The sequence below is a fragment of the Lycium barbarum genome, chromosome 6 (genome assembly GCF_019175385.1).
Source record: "Lycium barbarum isolate Lr01 chromosome 6, ASM1917538v2, whole genome shotgun sequence".
Lineage (NCBI taxonomy): Eukaryota > Viridiplantae > Streptophyta > Magnoliopsida > Solanales > Solanaceae > Lycium > Lycium barbarum.
Window position 1 is genome coordinate 30443344 of NC_083342.1, and position 17862 is coordinate 30461205.

The 17862-nt window shown below is 41.5% G+C and overlaps 1 non-coding gene across 1 annotated transcript; it reads left to right on the top strand.

The window, feature by feature from the left end:
• Nucleotides 1–15201: 15201 nt before the first annotated feature.
• LOC132600954 (small nucleolar RNA R71) lies at nucleotides 15202–15308 on the top strand. Its single transcript, XR_009567408.1, has one exon. It is a non-coding gene; the product is annotated as a small nucleolar RNA R71 (small nucleolar RNA).
• The last annotated feature ends 2554 nt before the right edge of the window (nucleotides 15309–17862 follow it).

The window sequence follows — 17862 nt, forward strand, 5'->3', positions numbered from 1 at the left end:
AAAGCTTGACAAGTCTTCAATAGTAATCCAAGTGAAGGTTCAAAGTAAAAAGGTGAGGTTTGAACTTTTTCTTATGTGTTGTGGATGCGTAAGTATGTGGTGGTGTATGAAAATGGATGAAATTTATGTGATGGAAGTGTGTATGTGTGTGGTCGTGACTTGCATAGTCAAGCCGTGTGTGTGTGTTGTGTTGTGTTATGTTGTGTGTTGGTTATTGTTGTAAAGTGTAGAAAATATGGAAATTCATGAAAATATGTATATGGGGTGTGTTGGCCGAATGGTGTGGGTTATGGAAAGGTGTGGTGAATTAATTTTACTTAGTATTGTAATTGTTGTTATGGTAAGTTCCATGATGTAAATAAGGATTTAATGGTTAAGGAGTGAAATTGTGTTGATTGTGGATTCTAGATTGCTAATGAAAAGCTTAATGATCTTAGAGAAATCATGGTAGTTGGAGACTTGCTTTAGAGATTATGTAAATTGAAAATAATGTTCTTGAATGTATGGAAGATAATGTTGTTAGTGTGGTGTTGTTGGTATATGAATTATAATGTTGTTAATGTTCTTATTGGAGTTGGAAGGTTTTGAAGGAAGTAGTATATTGATTGAGTTGTTACAATGTAACTTGGAATGAATATGGAAATTTTTAGTATGGTCGTTGATATTGTGTTGTTAGTTTGGCCGGGTCGAATTCCCGGATTGTTGTTGATTGAAATTGGCCAAGTTGAACTTGGTGGGATGGAGTAGTTTACAGGGGAAGTGCTGCCGAAATTTCGGTAGCCAAGTATCATTTAAGAATTCAATTCTAAAGGCACTAATCATGTTTGGTAAACTTGACCAATTTGTAGATTTTGGCGGATTTGCGAGTTGAATTCGGGATAGCCAAAGGAGCGGAAAGAGGTATGTAAGGTCTCACTTTCCTTCTTCGGCATGTCTTAGACATAATAGGGTTGAATACAAACTTCGGGGATGATCCTATTCCTAGAAACCCGAGATTGAAATTAACCCTTTTTCATTCAATAGAATTGACTTAAATTTTTCATATCTTGTTGAAACAATGGCCCCTACTTCTATAACTTGCCAAATGAAACCGGATTTTGATAAAACCTTCATAAGTGACTCCATGAACCTTATTATATGCAATTTGGATACGCCACCCCGGTTGACCCGAGGTGGGCCCACTATTCCCAAATTCCCTCCTATTGTTCTATTTAGCTTATTTCCGTACTATAATCAAGGGGAACTTTTAGATTACTATTCCGACAACTAAACAATAGTTGTTTAACTAATCTATTGACCCTAAGGTATGATCTTCTCCCCAATAGCTCAAGAAGTTTTCCAAACGCCCGCATTTTCCCAAAACAAAGTCTGTGGCAAAGTAAGTTTTTTTGTCAATTACGATGAGTATGTTCTACAATGACATGGATGATGTCAGGGAAGGAAATGTTCATATGATGAATACGACAATGATGATTCCATGATTAAAGATTCCAAAGTACATGAAACGATACCTTATGATCATGTTCTATGTTCTCTCATGATGTTATCCTTTATGGATAGTCTCGCCTTATAATTGTTGTTCCCTCAAGGTGAGACCTGACGACCATGACGATTTCATAATGTAATCGGAGGCTACCGACCTTACGTCACTCTGATAACGTTATAGCTTCTTTTTGGGCTCGCTTCCATGCTATGGTATATATGTATATATGTATATGTACACGGGGAAGAAGGGAGCAGGGCAGAGCGCTATAGACGCGGGGTTACACACGGTACATGTAGCCGTATTTGACTTGATATCATCCCGGACGCAGGATGCCCGGACGCGGGATATCTACACACACATTCATGGTTAAATGGATCGGCTGCAGATGCCTCGGCAATATATATTATGTTTTATTTTCATATATGAACACGAAATGTTTATTTTAAAGACAGCTTAGCATGCATGGCATCTGCCCTGGGTGGCACATACATGTACAGGTTACTCTATTATCGCTCTATATGTCCTATGATTTCATTATGTATTGGTTGCAATTTATATTCCTCTCTTTACTATTTTCATGCCTTACATACTCGGTACACTATTCGTACTGACGTCCCTTCTTGTGGACGCTGCGTTTCATACCGCGCAGGTAAGCAGGTAGACGGATCCGGTTCTTAGAAGCTCCACCAGCGGTTCATAGAGAGTGCTCCAGTTGTTCCGGAGCCACTGTTTATTGGTACTATTTTGTGTATATATATATATTCGGGCGTGACAGTGCTCGGCCCTTCTTGTGTATATGTGTATTATGTCTAGAGGCTCGTAGACAGATGTGTACAGTTAAATGTTTTGTACTTTTAGAAGTCCTAGTCGATGTATAATGTGTTAGTAAAGGTTGTTCGCCTAGGTTCATAACTATGCTACTAATGTTAATGTTAAGTAACAAAAAAAAATGGTATAGGTCATACGGCCCACTTAGTAATAAGAATATGAGACAAGATAAGGGGTGCTCGGTACAAGTACCGGGTACTCGTCACGGCCCCTAGTCGGGTCGTGACAGTCCATTAGTGGTGTCTGCCCATGCCATCTAGACATGGTGTATACATATAGCTGCCCGCCTTAGCGGTGTCTGCCCGGCCATATAGGCGCAGTGTGATAACATCATATACATATCATAGACATATCATACTCCCATCATACTATTACCATAATGCATGTCTGGAAGCTTAACACAATTATACTCTATCGGGTTGACATAAGGTCGTGAACCCCCGATTCCATTATGGAGCATTTATAAGTATTCTGCCTCACCTTGAAGGAAATAATATATAAGGTGAGTGTAAACAATAAATTACATCATTAACGTTATAGGAACATCATATCATGAACTCTAGAATCTCTATACTTTAACTTATCATCAAACATATCTCTTATCTCATATAGCTATTCATGGACATAGGCTCATAGTTTTTCCGGAATGTAGGAAATCATGAAGAGGAAGGAAAATTCATGCTATAGGATTCATGCCATAGAAAGAAAGGACTAGCCTCACATACCTTTTACGTTTAACTAATCTATCGCTTGCTTGTTCTCCTTCAATATCCACGTTTCTACCTTCAAGAGAATTCGCATTAACATTAGTTAATCGGCTCTAAGAACGTGTTACTATTTCTAGGGAAAATTGGAAAGCATTTCCTTTGTTTCTACTACTTTTCCCATATTCTATATCAACTCCCAAACGTTCATAACAATATTCACAATATCGCAAACAACAATCATCATTCATCTACATTTCCCACAATTCGCCATTTTCCTTCAATTTCTCCACAATTATGGTTATAGCTCACTATCGCGATTTCTCATATATAATACTTATTCCATGGTCTAAATGTCATTAATAACATATTTACAATCACAACATATCGATAGTCATGACTCAATCCAAACCTTTACCCAACAATGTCACTATTCCCATATTTATGACCCATTTTCTATGTCTTTCGACAATCCATGTGTTTTTAGCTTTCAACACCTTAAACAATCAAGAATGATCATAAAACTCACCTTGGATGATTGATGAACAACACTTGAGTGGAACTTCTCTTCTTGCACCAAAACCCTAACTCACTTCCCTTGAGTTTTCTTGGTGTAGATGAACTTTTAATAGGTCTCATACACTTGATTTCGTGGATTTGGTGTAGTTGATCATGATTTTCCCTTGATTTCTTGAGGATGAATAATAGAGAGTGTTCTAGAGGTTTCTTGAAGAGAGGAGAGTGGAAATGAAATGAAATAAAATGAGGGAATGGTCCTTATATGATTTTAATTTCTGTCCCGACCAAGATATACGGACCAACATACGGTTACATTTTATACGGGCCGTATGTTTGGTCCAGTGCATAATGCCCCTCTTGGATAATTATTCGGCCTAACATACGGCCAGTATAATTTATACGGCCAGTATGTTGGGCCGTATAATGCCCAGTTGTTCCGATTTCGTTCTCGTCGACTCGCTTGAGCTCCAATCCTTATGGAACCTTATTGAAACTTGTCAACACCTCAATACCAATCTAAGGGACGCTATCACTCTTCTCTAAGACGTCATTACGCCATCATTAACTCGTCGCCCATAATTCTTACCCGACACGCAACATATCCTTAGCTTCCTTGTTAACCTTCTTCCTTTTCGTTAAATGTCTTGAATCTCAATTAGGATAATCAAAGGCTATTTCTCACTTATCGAAACATCATATACGTCGTGCTCTTTGCTAACCTATTCACTGTACGTTAACGGGGAATTTTTCAAGGTGTAACAGATATATTTCTAATGGGTCGGGGTTTTGTATGCACTTAATCTCTAATGCACTTCCTAATATTTTCCAATAGTTAGAAAGTATTTCTTTTCATGATTTTCCCAAATATATAAATATGCCAAGTATAACTCATGTTATCCCTAAGTGAGTTCATTAAACGAGGGTTAGCGCCCTAAGTCCTAGTTATATTATTTCAACTCACACCCTAGTTCATCTTTCTAAACAAACTAGGGTTTGTGCATAAGCAAGTGTTTGCAATCACTAACTAACAATGAATATGAGAAATAATAAAACAAATCGCAACCCATTATATATATACAATGTTAGACACCCATTACATAACACCCATCATTGGGGTCCACAACTTTGATTAAAGAAACTACTCACACATAATGTTCACAAAAGTAGTAAGCAATAAATGAGACATAAAGCTTACAAAGTGTGATAAAGATGATGGAAAATGGAATCTTATTGTGTTCACTAAGCTCCAAAAGTGGAGTAATCAATGCTCACCCACCAATGGAACTTTGTTCACGTGTGCAATAAAAACTGGCTACCAAAAATAACCTAAAATGTTCTTTGAATAGGATCCAAAAACGCACAGCAACGACTGACAAAATTGCCCCTGATAGCAAGATCGACAGATCGACGATCGTTCGACGATCCGTCGATTCCTCCGTCCTTTATTTCTTCAGCGATGTGATCCATTCGACTATGCCGTCGACCAGTTCGACGCTCCGTCGAGTATTCCATCTTTTTCTCTTCTTGTTGACAAATCTTGATCGACGACACAAACGACGAAGCGTCGATCAGTTCGACGCTTCATCGATGACTCCGTCCTTTGTTTTCCTCAACTAAGGACAATTTTTCCTTTGTTTTTGCTTTTGGGCCATTGTCTTCCTAAAACACAACAAAAACATATTAACAAGAACCAGACATACTTGAAAACAACCAAAATTCATAGTAAAATGGCGTCGAATGTGCCACAAATCCGTGGCACATCAACACCCCCAACTTAGGATCTTTGCTTGTCCTTAAGCAAGTCAGACAAAACAACTACAAAATAAAACTACAACTATACTAAAAATAAAGTAAAATTGTCTGCAATGGTGTTTGCTCATCACTACTGGCATGTGCATTTTCAAATCAAATCCCTCTTTCCTCATTCCCCAACAAGGTTCTTTCATAATAACTTATTAGAATTGACCATGACGCTTCAATCAATGACATCACATTATCAGAAGCATTTATGCATGCGAGTATTCACCATTATGCCTTTACTTAGATCAGAGAATGTACCACACACAATTTTAAGATAAGAACCGAGACAAGGATGGATGAGAATAGAAACCACTCGTGCTCACAAAAAAGTTCATGATTTACAAGTGCAGAGACCATATGCTTGCCCTTAATTTCAATGCCTAACACTTTCGGATGGTTCAGTTATGATCACTATAGGACTTGTTCTCGGGTTGTAATGTAGGCTTGGGGACTGGTAGGATACTCATTTGGGAATTAGTGACTCATCCTCCTTGACACTACACATTCTCACCTCACACCCATTCTATTCATTCTTCAACTCATGACTAAGATGTGATTTTATTCTTACTAGACTTTACAATCTTTTTATGAGACAATATTTAAAATATATATATATATATTTTTAAAAATTTCTTTTCTCAAATTTGATTCGTTATCACATCCAGTTGTCGACTATGTAACTCACACACCCCCAGCTTTAGGCTCTTGGCCTTTACTTCACACGTATACCACTCCCAGCTTAGGCGATTTGCCTCTTTTCTCTAGTAGTGTCAAGAAGGGAGCGGGTGCAAAGATGGAATGAATTCATGAAGCGGGGAAAAGGTTTGTTACGGCTAATCAATATAGCACAACCTACCAGGCAAGTTCTAGATCCATATATGCTAACAATGAACACAAGAAGTTCTCTCACGCACAATGGCATAAGGATTTGAACACTTAAATCATACACACTGTCATATCTATGATGTCACAAACAGAATCATACATGTCAATTCATTACAACTTACGATACGCAATATCCTTTTCGGAGGGGTCAATTTCAAATCAATCCATTTTCAAGTTCACAAATATCCTTTTCAATCCATTTTCAAGTTCACAAATATCCTTTTCATTCAAAATTCATGCCATAAGTTCAAAATGTAACACCCATAAAAGTCACAATTACTTTAAACAAGATTTAACACACACACACACACACACACACATACACACACACACACACACACATATATATATATATATATATATATATATATACTACAAGATACATCAGGTTATCCCACTCCCAGCAAAAAGAGGATGCATTGTCCCCAATGCATTAAAAATCATACCATCACCCCATGGTGGAGGGGCTGACCTGAGATGCTCTAATCCTGCTATTACTGCTGAGGTGTCTCTTCCGCATCAGTGTGAATGGGAACCCTCTCTACTGCTGGCTCAGTCAACTCAATAGGTGCAGCTGACTGGCCCTGTGGCTGCAGGTCCTAAGGAGCTATCGTAATCGGCCTGACTAGTGCTGAGATAGCACTGGTGTCCAGGTGCGACCGCCGAATACCCTCCTGAAGCTCGGGGTCCTCATCCTCATTATCCTCCCCCTCATCCTTATCATCAGCCAATGTGTCAGGCCTCTTTATCTTCCGACTTTCCCTAGGCTCATCCTCAGTCACCAAGTCAACTACTCGGATCAAATCTGAAATGATGGCGACTGGTGCAGGTGGTGTCGGGTCATCCCCAATAACCTGCTCTCTTGCACAAAGGGCCTTAATCTCAGCTCTGAGCTGGTCAAGCTCGGTCTTCAAATCTCTCAAAGCGCCACTCTCACTCTTCTTCTCAATAGTGAGTATTTGTATCTCTAAACTGTCAAGTCACGCATCTACCCTAGCGTGATGCCTCTACATAGCCTCCTGAAGAGGCTCCAACTCTGGTGCAATCTCTTTGCGAACAAACCTACCCAACTGCTATAATATCCTGGTCACCTGCTGATCATCACGCTCTGCCTTGATGGCAAACTCTCTGAAGTTGGCTCTGTTGAGGACAAAGAGATCCTCGGAGGCCGATATTGCGGCTGAAGGAGGAATAGAAGATGAAGATGGGATGGTGCCTCTGAAGGAGGGGTAGCACCAGCTACAGATGGTGTGGAGGCCTCTGCTGTGGACAGTCCCTCCGTGCCCAGATCAACTGTGCCCTGTAGTACTGAATCCATAACATGCTCAGTCTGCTCATCCGTGAGATCTAGCAGTGAAGTACTGGTGGCCTGAGATGTACGGAGGGTCTAATCCTTACTCCGTGTGATGTCACACACCTTTGTTGTGGGGAGAGTGGCCGCGAATGTATCAATGTGCCTCACCTGGGCCAACCTGAACAACTGTGTGATAAGGCACGGGAATATCAAGGTTGTCACCTCATGTGGTACTCGTGCCCAAATGGCTCTACTGATCAATTCACCCAAGTTCATTGGGTACCTGGATAGCATTGAAGCCACAACCACTGCTCTGTACGGTGTGACTATGTTATCTGTTCCTGTGGGCAGAACCTGATCTATGACGAAATTCCACCAAAATTTAGCTTCCAAGCTGATATCCGCCTTATGTATTTTGGCAGCCAAGTTGCTCACCCATAGGGCCTTGTCCGTCGGCCCTCTAGCCATCACCGTCACAAACCATTTCCTCACAGATTGCTCAGCTCTTCTTTCAAACTTATCATCATATTCCACTGTGGTCGGTGCCACGAAGTCATCCCCAAAATAAAACCTGTTGATTGTGCGGGCTGAGATATCAACATATACACCCCGAACATACATTGTGTCTAATGGAGGGGCGGCTTTCAAAGCTCTCTTGTTATTGTGCCGCTGCTCTAGCAGCACTCTGTAGGTAGCATAGAATTCTCGAACCATGGTCGAGCAATAATCCCCGAGAGGCTGTGTGAATGCCTCAAGATGATAGTGCTGGATGAGATCAGTAATCCGAGGGTAACTCTCTAATCCTCTCATACTGATTTGTTCTTCTTCTTGAATAATCCTCCTTGGATTACCCCCGCTAACTGTAGTCGCCCCCTTTATGTAGTACTTTCGGCACCCCTCATAAGGGAATTGGATTGTAGCTACCTCCATATTTTGCAGCCGCAGCCGCTCTTGTTCCTCATCTGAGTTTCGCTCAGGAGCGGCTGGTTGCTCTGTTGCTACCTCGCTAGCACTAGCGGATGTGGAGGATGAAGCCCACTCTTCAGATAGGGAGGAGTATGGGGTAGGTGATGCTCCACATGAGTGGTGGCCTGTGCCCTCATTCTAGTCGTTGGGACGACCGCTTAACGTTCAGAGTCGGAGGGTTCATCCGTAAGAGTAAGGATTGTTTGTCCCCGACCTCGGCCATTTCTAGGACCACCACCCCGCTTGACTGGATTCTTTGGAGGCATATCTGTAAAAAGAACACCCTTCGTTGTTGAGACAACTATAGAAATATAACAAAACCAGAAAAAGGTGCAGAACATGTGATAATGTTAAAGTTGCCAGTGGTTCGTCGAATTGCTAGAAGAGTCGTCGAACAGATCGACAGAGAGTCGAAGTGTTCGTCGAACCGATCGACAAGCCGTCGATCTCATCATCGATCTCTTGTTAGACACTGGAAATTGAAACTTAAAGACGGTGGGAAGGAAGCCTCATCGATTGAATCGACGAGCCGTCGAGTCCACCGTGGAGTTTTTTTTTTGGTCCGACTTCTGAGAGGACTCATTCGACGTTGAGAAAGACGGTCCGTCGAATGAATCAACGGACCGTCAAACTGAGCGTCGAATGATTTCGCAGGCTGCTGCTAACAAATTCAATATAATCCTTGGGTCGTGGTGCAAATCCTCACGTAGTTTGGGGCTACTCAAACTTCACCCCACGTTGGCTTGGGTTAGAATAGGGGAAACAATTGGCGGGCAAAACAACTCTGTGGGCGTAATGCCCTCCAAGCCAACGTTAAGAATAACACTACACTTTGGCATTTCATCAAACAGGTGGCGGGCAAAACAACAACAATCTCATAGAGGTGTGTTTGTCGTAATGCCCTCCGACTCGGCGAAGGACCAATGAATCAACATCCAAAAACAAACCACCCCCAGCAAAAAAAATGAACATCCCAGGCGAAATAATAGAAAAACATGGAGCAATTGGAAGGAAAGAAAAATAATCAAAACAAGCCATGGAATGCGAGCAAACAACTAGTAAGAACAAAGGAGCAAACAATCCATGAACTCACATACCTTAAAATGGAAAGAAGATTTGATTTCAGCCCTTAAGGAAGGAAGAACACACAAATAGTCACTACTAGGGTTACACACACACGGAGGGATAGAGTAAATGAGGGAGAGAGTAATGGGGAAGGAGGGGAACGGTGGTTGTGGGGTGGTGAAGAGCGGAGGAAGGGGGAACGATTATGTGAGGGAGGAGAGAGAGAGAGAGAGAGAGGAAAAAAAAAAGAAAATATTTAAAAAATAATATGAAACGGGAAAACGGGGTCGTCGAGTTATATGAGGTCATATAACCCATCTGATGTGTCCAAAGGACAGAGCGTCGAACGGTTCGACGTTCCGTCGAGTGAAAACGTCATTTTTTTTAATACTATATGAAAAAGAGAGAAGAACGCCCCGTCGAACTGAACGTCGATCAATTCGAATGAGCGTCAAACCTGTCGTCGAACTGCCATTATTTCCAGTGATGAATCTTTCAGTGGTTCACTTCGACAATGCATTCGACGTCTCGTCGAACAGATTGACGGTCCGTCGAATGCGCGTCGTTCATCTGCTTTCCTGGAAAGTTCTGAATTCAACACTTAGGTTCCTCGACACATAAACAAACATCAAAACAACACAACAACAAAAACCAACGAAATGAAAAACATACTGTGAAAATGAACATGGGTTGCCTCCCAAGAAGCGCACAATTTAACGTCGCGGCACGACGTAATACCACTTTTAGTGTTAAGGTCCGGTGCTATGTTTCAATCGGTGAGCATCAACAATCTTGTCCCCATCAACCATCCAATGGTAGTGCTTTACCCGATGGCCATTCACCTTGAAAGTGCGAGTCCCATCTTCATACTGCAATTCCATCGAACCATTGGGTGAAGCACTCACCAAAGTAAAAAGGCCGGACCACTTGGATTTCAACTTGCCCGGAAAGAGCTTCAACCTCGAGTTGAATAGCAGCACCGAATCACCGGGTTAAAAATCTCTCTTCAATAGTTTGACATCATGATAATGCTTCATCTTTTCCTTATACAAAGTTGCACTCTCATAGGCATGATAACGAAACTCATCCATTTCATTCATTTGAAACAACCGTAACTTGGATGCTTCTTCCCAATCCATGTTGAATTTTTTTAATGCCCACAACGCTTTGTGTTCAACCGGTAGATGGCAAGCTTTGCCAAACACCAACCAATAAGGAGAAGTACCAATAGGCATCATTAATGACCTATCGGTTCTATTTGCATTAACCGTTTTGGCTAAGATACTTTTTATCCCCCGATTGGAGACTTCGACTTGCCCACTAGTTTGGGGATGGTAAGGAGTTGCCACCCTATGCTTCACTCCATATTTCTCCATGAGATTAGCGAATTGCTTGTTGTAAAAGTGAGTGCCACCATTACTAATGATTGCTCTAGGAGTGCCAAACCATGTGAATATGTTCTTTTTGAGAAAATATTTGTGACACTCTTGCCATCATTATTGGGCAATGCTACAGCTTCGACCCACTTGGACACATAGTCAACCGCAATAAAGATGTAGCGCATACCACGAGAACTCACAAATGGGCCCATAAAGTCGATGCCCCATACATCAAATAGTTCAACCTCCATCACAAAATTCATTGGCATTTCGTGCTTCCTCCCAATTGACCCTTGTCGTTGACATTGGTCACAAGATTTCATCATTAAATTTGCATCATGATAAAGGGTGGGCCAATAATATACACATTCAAGCACTTTTGCCGCTGTGCGGTTTCCACTGTGATGACCCCCCACGGGAGAGTCATGGCAAGCTTTTAAGATTTCCATGGCCTCGGATTTAGCCACACATTGCCGAATGATATTGTCGGCGCAAGTGCGGAACAAATAGGGCTCATCCCAATAGTATTGACGACTATCTCTCAAAAATTTCTTCTTTTGATAAGCTTTGATGTCGTCGAGGATAAGACCCGCCACCAAGAAGTTGGCGATATCTGCATACCAAGGAGTAACTTCACACGATACAGCCAAAAGTCTCTCATCGGGGAAAACATCCTTTAGTTCAAGATCTCCACTCGGTCTCCCAGCTTCCTCAAGTCTAGATAGATGATCTGCAACTTGGTTTTCACAACCTTTTCGATCTTTGACATCAAATTCAAACTCTTGCAACAATAATACCCAACAAATCAGCCGCGGCTTCGCATCTTTCTTTGTCATCAAATATATCAAGGCCACATGATCCGTGTGAACAACCACTTTGGATCCAAGTAGATAGGCCCGGAACTTCTCAAAGGGATAAACAATGGCCAGAAGTTCTTGCTTGGTGACGGTGTAATTCATTTGAGCTCCATTTAGGGTCTTGCTAGCATAAAAATTGGGTGCAAGATTTTGTTGTGCCTTTGCCCAAGCACTGCACCAATAGCAAATCCTCTTGCGTCACACATGAGCTCAAATGGCAATGACCAATCCGGAAAGACAATAATTGGAGTAGAAGTGAGCATTTCCTTCAACTTATTAAATGCTTTAAGGCACTTTTCATCAAACGCAAACTTAGCCTCTTTTTCAAAAAGCTTACACATCGGATTGGCGATCTTTGAGAAATCTTTGATGAATCGCCGATAGAAGCCGGCATGTCCCAAGAAGCTACGAACTCTTTTAACAGAGATAGGTGGAGGAAGCTTGGCTATAACATCAATTTTTGCTTGCTCTACCTCAATACCCTTCTCGAAAATCCTATGGCCAAGGACAATCCCTTCCTTCACCATGAAATGACATTTCACCCAATTAAGTATAAGGTTGGTTTCTTCACACCGCTTCAATACCTTGCCGAGATTGGAAAGGCCTTCGTTAAAAGAGTCACCAACAACCGAAAAATCATCCATAAACACTTTCAAGAAATCTTCCACCATATCCGAGAAAATAGACATCATACACAGTTGGAATGTAGCCGGGGCATTGCATAAGCCAAAAGGCATTCGGATAAAAGCAAAAGTGTCATAAGGACAAGTGAAAGTGGTTTTCTCTTAGTCCTCTAATGCAATGTTAATTTAGTTGTACCCCGAATAGCCATCCAAGAATCAATAATAAGATCTTCCGACTAGCCAATCAAGCATTTGATCAATAAAAGGCATAGGGAAGTGGTCTTTACAAGTCGCGGAGTTGAGCCTTCGATAGTCCATACACACTCATCATCCGGTAACTGTCCTTGTAGGAATCAACTCATTCTTGGAATTAGGGACAACATTAATGCCCCTATTCTTTGGTACACATTGCACTGGACTAACCCATGGACTATTTGCAATTGGGTATACAACACCCGTATCCAACCATTTGAATATCTATTTCTTGACCACTTCTTGCATAGGAGGGTTTAGCCTTCTTTGATGCTCTACACTTGGTGAACTATCCCCCTCAAGTTCGATTCTATGTTCACAAATATCGAAGGGAATCCCCCTAATATCTGCAATAGTCCACCCAATAGATCTTCGATAAGCCCGCAACACTTCAAGCACCTTTTGAGTTTGTTTCTCATTTAACAAAGATGAGAGAATAACCAGTAAAGTATTATCTGGGCCAAGAAAAGCATACTTCAAATGAGAGGAAAGTAGCTTGAGCTCAAGTTTTGGAGGCTCAATAATCGAAGGCTTAGCTGAAGGAGTGGTTCTTTTATGAAGATCAAGCGATAATTTCTTTGGTTCATAAGAATACGAACCCCGGCCAATAAGAGAATTTACCGTTTCAATATACCCCTCCATGTCATCCACCTCGAAATTCGCTAAAATAGCCAAAAGTGTTTCGTCAAAGTGCTCCTCCTCTAACTTATGTTCCACCGCTTTGTCTACCACATCGAAAGAATCAGTGACCGAAATGCTCTCATAAGCACTAGGCAGTTTTAACCCCTTGCTAGCTTGGAAAGTTACCTCTTCATCATTGACCCGGAATTTTATTTCATTCTTTTCTGAGTCCATTAGAGCTCTCTCGGTGGCAAGAAATGGTCTTCCCAAAATAATTGGGACTTCTTTGTCAACCGCACAATCAAGGATGACAAAATTCGCCGGCAATAAGAATCCTCCCACTCTACCAAGGACGTCATCAACAACCCCTACCGGTCTTTTGATGGTTCTATCGGTCATTTGGAGATGCATGCTCATTGGTCTAGGTGTTCCCAAACCGGATTGTTTATAGATGGCTAGTGGCATCAAATTAATGCTAGCCTCATTATCACATAAAACACGAGCAAAATCATAGTGACCGATGGTGCAAGGGACAGTGAAAGCCCCGGGATCTCCCTTCTTCTCAACCTTTGATGACGAAATAATAGCGCTCACAAGGTGGGTGACTCCCACAGTATCATGCTTGATTGGTCTTTTTTTCGTCAACAAGCCCTTCAAGTATTTAGCAAATCCCGGCATTTCTTGGAATGCATCAAGAAATGGTATATTCATTGACAACCCTTTCAATTGGTCGTAGAAGCGTTGGCACTTGACATCCTCCGTTCTTTTCATCAATCTTTGTGGGAACGGGGAAGGAGATTTATATGTTTGAGTCAAGGGTTTAATTCCCCCCGTGACCTTGCTCTTTTGAGCGCTACCCCCGGTAGTTTTTTCAACACTTGACACCTCATCACCCTCAAGAGCAATAGGGTGTGCCTCCTTCTATTTCTCAACAATAATAGGCACTTCAATTGGTGCCTCCAGTTCTTCTTCAATTTCTTCCTCAACAACTTCATCAACAATCGGCTCAAGAATGATAGGTTCAACCACTCTCTCATTCACCGCATTAAGGATCGTCCCACTTCTAGTAGAAATAGCTTTACATGAGGCAATGTGATCACCTCCACTACCCCTTGGGTTCGGAATTGTGTCGCTACGAAGGCTTCCTCTTTGTGGTGGATGTTACTCACGAGAAAGATCTCACATTTGTGACTCAAGTTTTTCAATCGAAGCGGTGTGAGAGCCTACCACTTCGGTCAAATTTTCCATCTTCTTGTCACTCTTATTTTGGTTCCAAGATCTTTTCAAGCATAGATTCCATTCGAGAGGTCCCTTGATCATTGGAAGGACCCTCTCGCCAATTTTGAGAGTTAGAAGAACGGCCCTTTGGTGGAACATAGGCATTGGAATTCCGATTACCATAATTGTTGTTGTTGTAATCCCTCTTGTCCGAACCACCATATTCATTTCAGCCATATTGAGTGCTTTGTTGTTGGGGTCTCCTTTTCTTTTGATAACCCCCTTGAGAGTTATCTATATAGTTAGCGTCCTCACATTATAGCTGCCCCTCTAGATAAGTTTCCTCCGAGACTTGATACATTCCGGGAGCATGAGATGGCATTTCTTTAACAACATTCACACTCTTAGCTTCTTTCTCCGCAAGCCTTTTTGACAACAAATCCACGGTGGTTTGCAATTGAGCAAAAGCATGATCTCGTTCATGATTTTCTTTGGCCACCACGGCAACAGAGGGACTACCATATGACAAGATTTCACTATCATTTGAGTGCCAAGATTGATTGTGGGTGGTGAGCTTATCGAGCAACCGGGTGATGTTAACAAATGACTTTTCCATGAAGCATCCCCCAACGGCAGTATTGACGGCAATCTGATTCATTGTATCTAACCCCTTGTAGAACTTCTCGGTGAGAATAGCATCCGGAAACCCATGAGTTGGAGATTGAGCTAGATAGTACTTGAAACGCTCCCATGCTGAATATAATTGTTCCCCCGGAAGCTGTTTGAACTCAAAGATCTTATCTCGAAGTTCAGCCTTTTTGCTCGGTGGAAACCACTTCTTCAAAAATGTATTGGCTAACTCGCTCCAAGTGTGAATAGAATTCCTAGGAAGCTTTTCATACCATTCCCTTGCTTGGCCAGCCAAGGAATATTTAAAGACCAGTAACCGAAGTGCATCAACAGAAATAACACCTTAGGATTGTTGAGCACACACGTGCAGGAAGTTTTTCAAGTGTCGGAGTGGACAGTCCTCCGAGGAATTTTGAAAATAACCTTCAAGTTTCAGCAGCTGATAGATAGAACTATCAATTTTGAAAGTAGCATTTCCAGTCCTAGGAGGGACCACTGCAGAAGCATAATCAGCTTCATTGATGAATTCTGCAAATATATTATCATCTTCATCCTCTTTTGGTGCAGGTGGGTTCACTTGGAGCCCACCTTGGTTTCCTTGATTTCGATTATGTCTTCCTGCCATGTTCACCTGGTTCACCAAAATAGCAAACAAGGTGTGATGGAATAGAAAAAGTTTTAAAGAAAAGTACACAACAATCAGTAATTTCAAAACCGTATTCCCCGGCAATGGCGCCAAAATTTGATACGCTCAAATTACACCTATTAATGGTGTAAAGCGGACGTTGTCAAATATAGTAACCCAAACAAGGTTGGGGTTGAATCCCACAGGGAATATGGAGAGAAAAACATACTAATTATTTAGGTAACTAATCTCTAGAAACTTTAATTTTATTCCAAATAGTATAGAGGAGAGGTTTGGTTTGTATTCGCTATTTTGAAGCATTTGGAATTTGTTTGGATTGAAAGAACCAAAGTTGTGTCCCCGCTGTGATTAGATGTTATGTTATGGGTATCAATATGATATATTTCTAATGGGTCGGGGTTTTGTATGCACTTAATCTCTAATGCACTTCCTAATATTTTCCAATAGTTAGAAAGTATTTCTTTTCATGATTTTCCCAAATGTAGAAAAGTTGCAAGTAAGATCAATTAAATATGCCAAGTAGAACTCATCTTATCCCTAAGTGAGTTCATTAAACGAGGGTTAGCATCAATAACCATGGCCACACACGACCAAGGAAGCATCAAGGAAAGCACTACATACCTGAGGACAATCGTGTCTCTGCCTGAGTCTCATCTGGAGGTGGAAACAAATGCGGGTACCTGAACTTCATGTCTTCTTTTGCTTCCCAAGTCATTACCTCTCTATTTTTATTTCTCCATAAAACTTTAACCGAAGCTATATCTTTGGTTCTGAGCTTCCGTACTTGCCTATCTAGAATGGCAATGGGAACTTCTTCATAAGACAATTGTTTGGTAACTTGGACATCATCTACTGGTACAACCCTGGAAGGATCTCCGATGCACTTACGAAGCATCGATACATGGAAGACTGGGTGAACTTGTCACACCCCGACTTTACTAGGGTGTGATGGGCACCCGACCCCATATTCGGAGCCGAGCGAACCCGCTGACTCTTATTACATGCATAATATCTTTGGACTCTTAAATCGAATAAGAATGAAATACATAGTAAGGTTTCAGAATCTTTCTTTTCCCTCGTACTCAAATCAAATGGAATCTGTAATCACATGGACTTTATAACATAACATAAGATGACACATCGGCTGGTGGAGCTGTTTACAATACCGACACTCTATACCCACGACTCTGTCTGCAAAGTCTCTAACTTCGAACAAGACCTCATAGCATAGTACTCTGACCCGGCAACACCCCAGAGCAAATGGAGCTTGACAACTCCGCTGGAACATCTTCTATAATAGCTTCTACTCATCTGGGTGTACCTGCGCGGCATGAAACGCAGCCCCCGAAGAAAAGGGGGTCAGTACGAGCAATGTACTGAGTATGTAAGGCATAAATAGTAACATAGTAAGGAATATAAATATGAATAGTAACAGAATGGAAATATAGAACATATCATGAGATAAAAGAGTAACCTATACATCTGAGTGCCTTTTAGGGCGGATGGCATGCATGCTTATCTTTCCTTTGAAAACATTTCTTTTTCATATACATAGAAAATAGAACATGTCATAGCGCTGAACAACGTTGGCTCCCCCACATAGCGCCGAACAACGTCGGCTCCCCCACATATATCCCGCGTCCGGGCATCCCGCGTCCGGGATGATAAATTACGCCAGCTGACCAGGTGGCAACGCGTCTATAGTGCAACATATGTCCCTTTTCCCCATATTCCCCATATACATATACATATGTCCCTTTTCCCCATATTCCCCATATACATATACACATGTCATGTCCATGTGTCATATACATATATCATATAACAGCATGCATGAGAGCCCAAAGAAAATCATGTATCCATCGGAGTGACGTAAGGTCGGTAACCTCCGATTACATTATGGAATAAGCGTGGTCGCTTTGTCTCACCTTGAAGGAACAATTATTATAAGATGAGACTGGCAACGAATAACAACGTACATAAACCGACACCTGAAGACTCAGAAACAAGTTTCGGGTCGATCCGATTTAGTATAAGAAAGTTATGAGCGTTTGAAGTACAGAACCTTCCACGAACGTTTCAGAAGCTA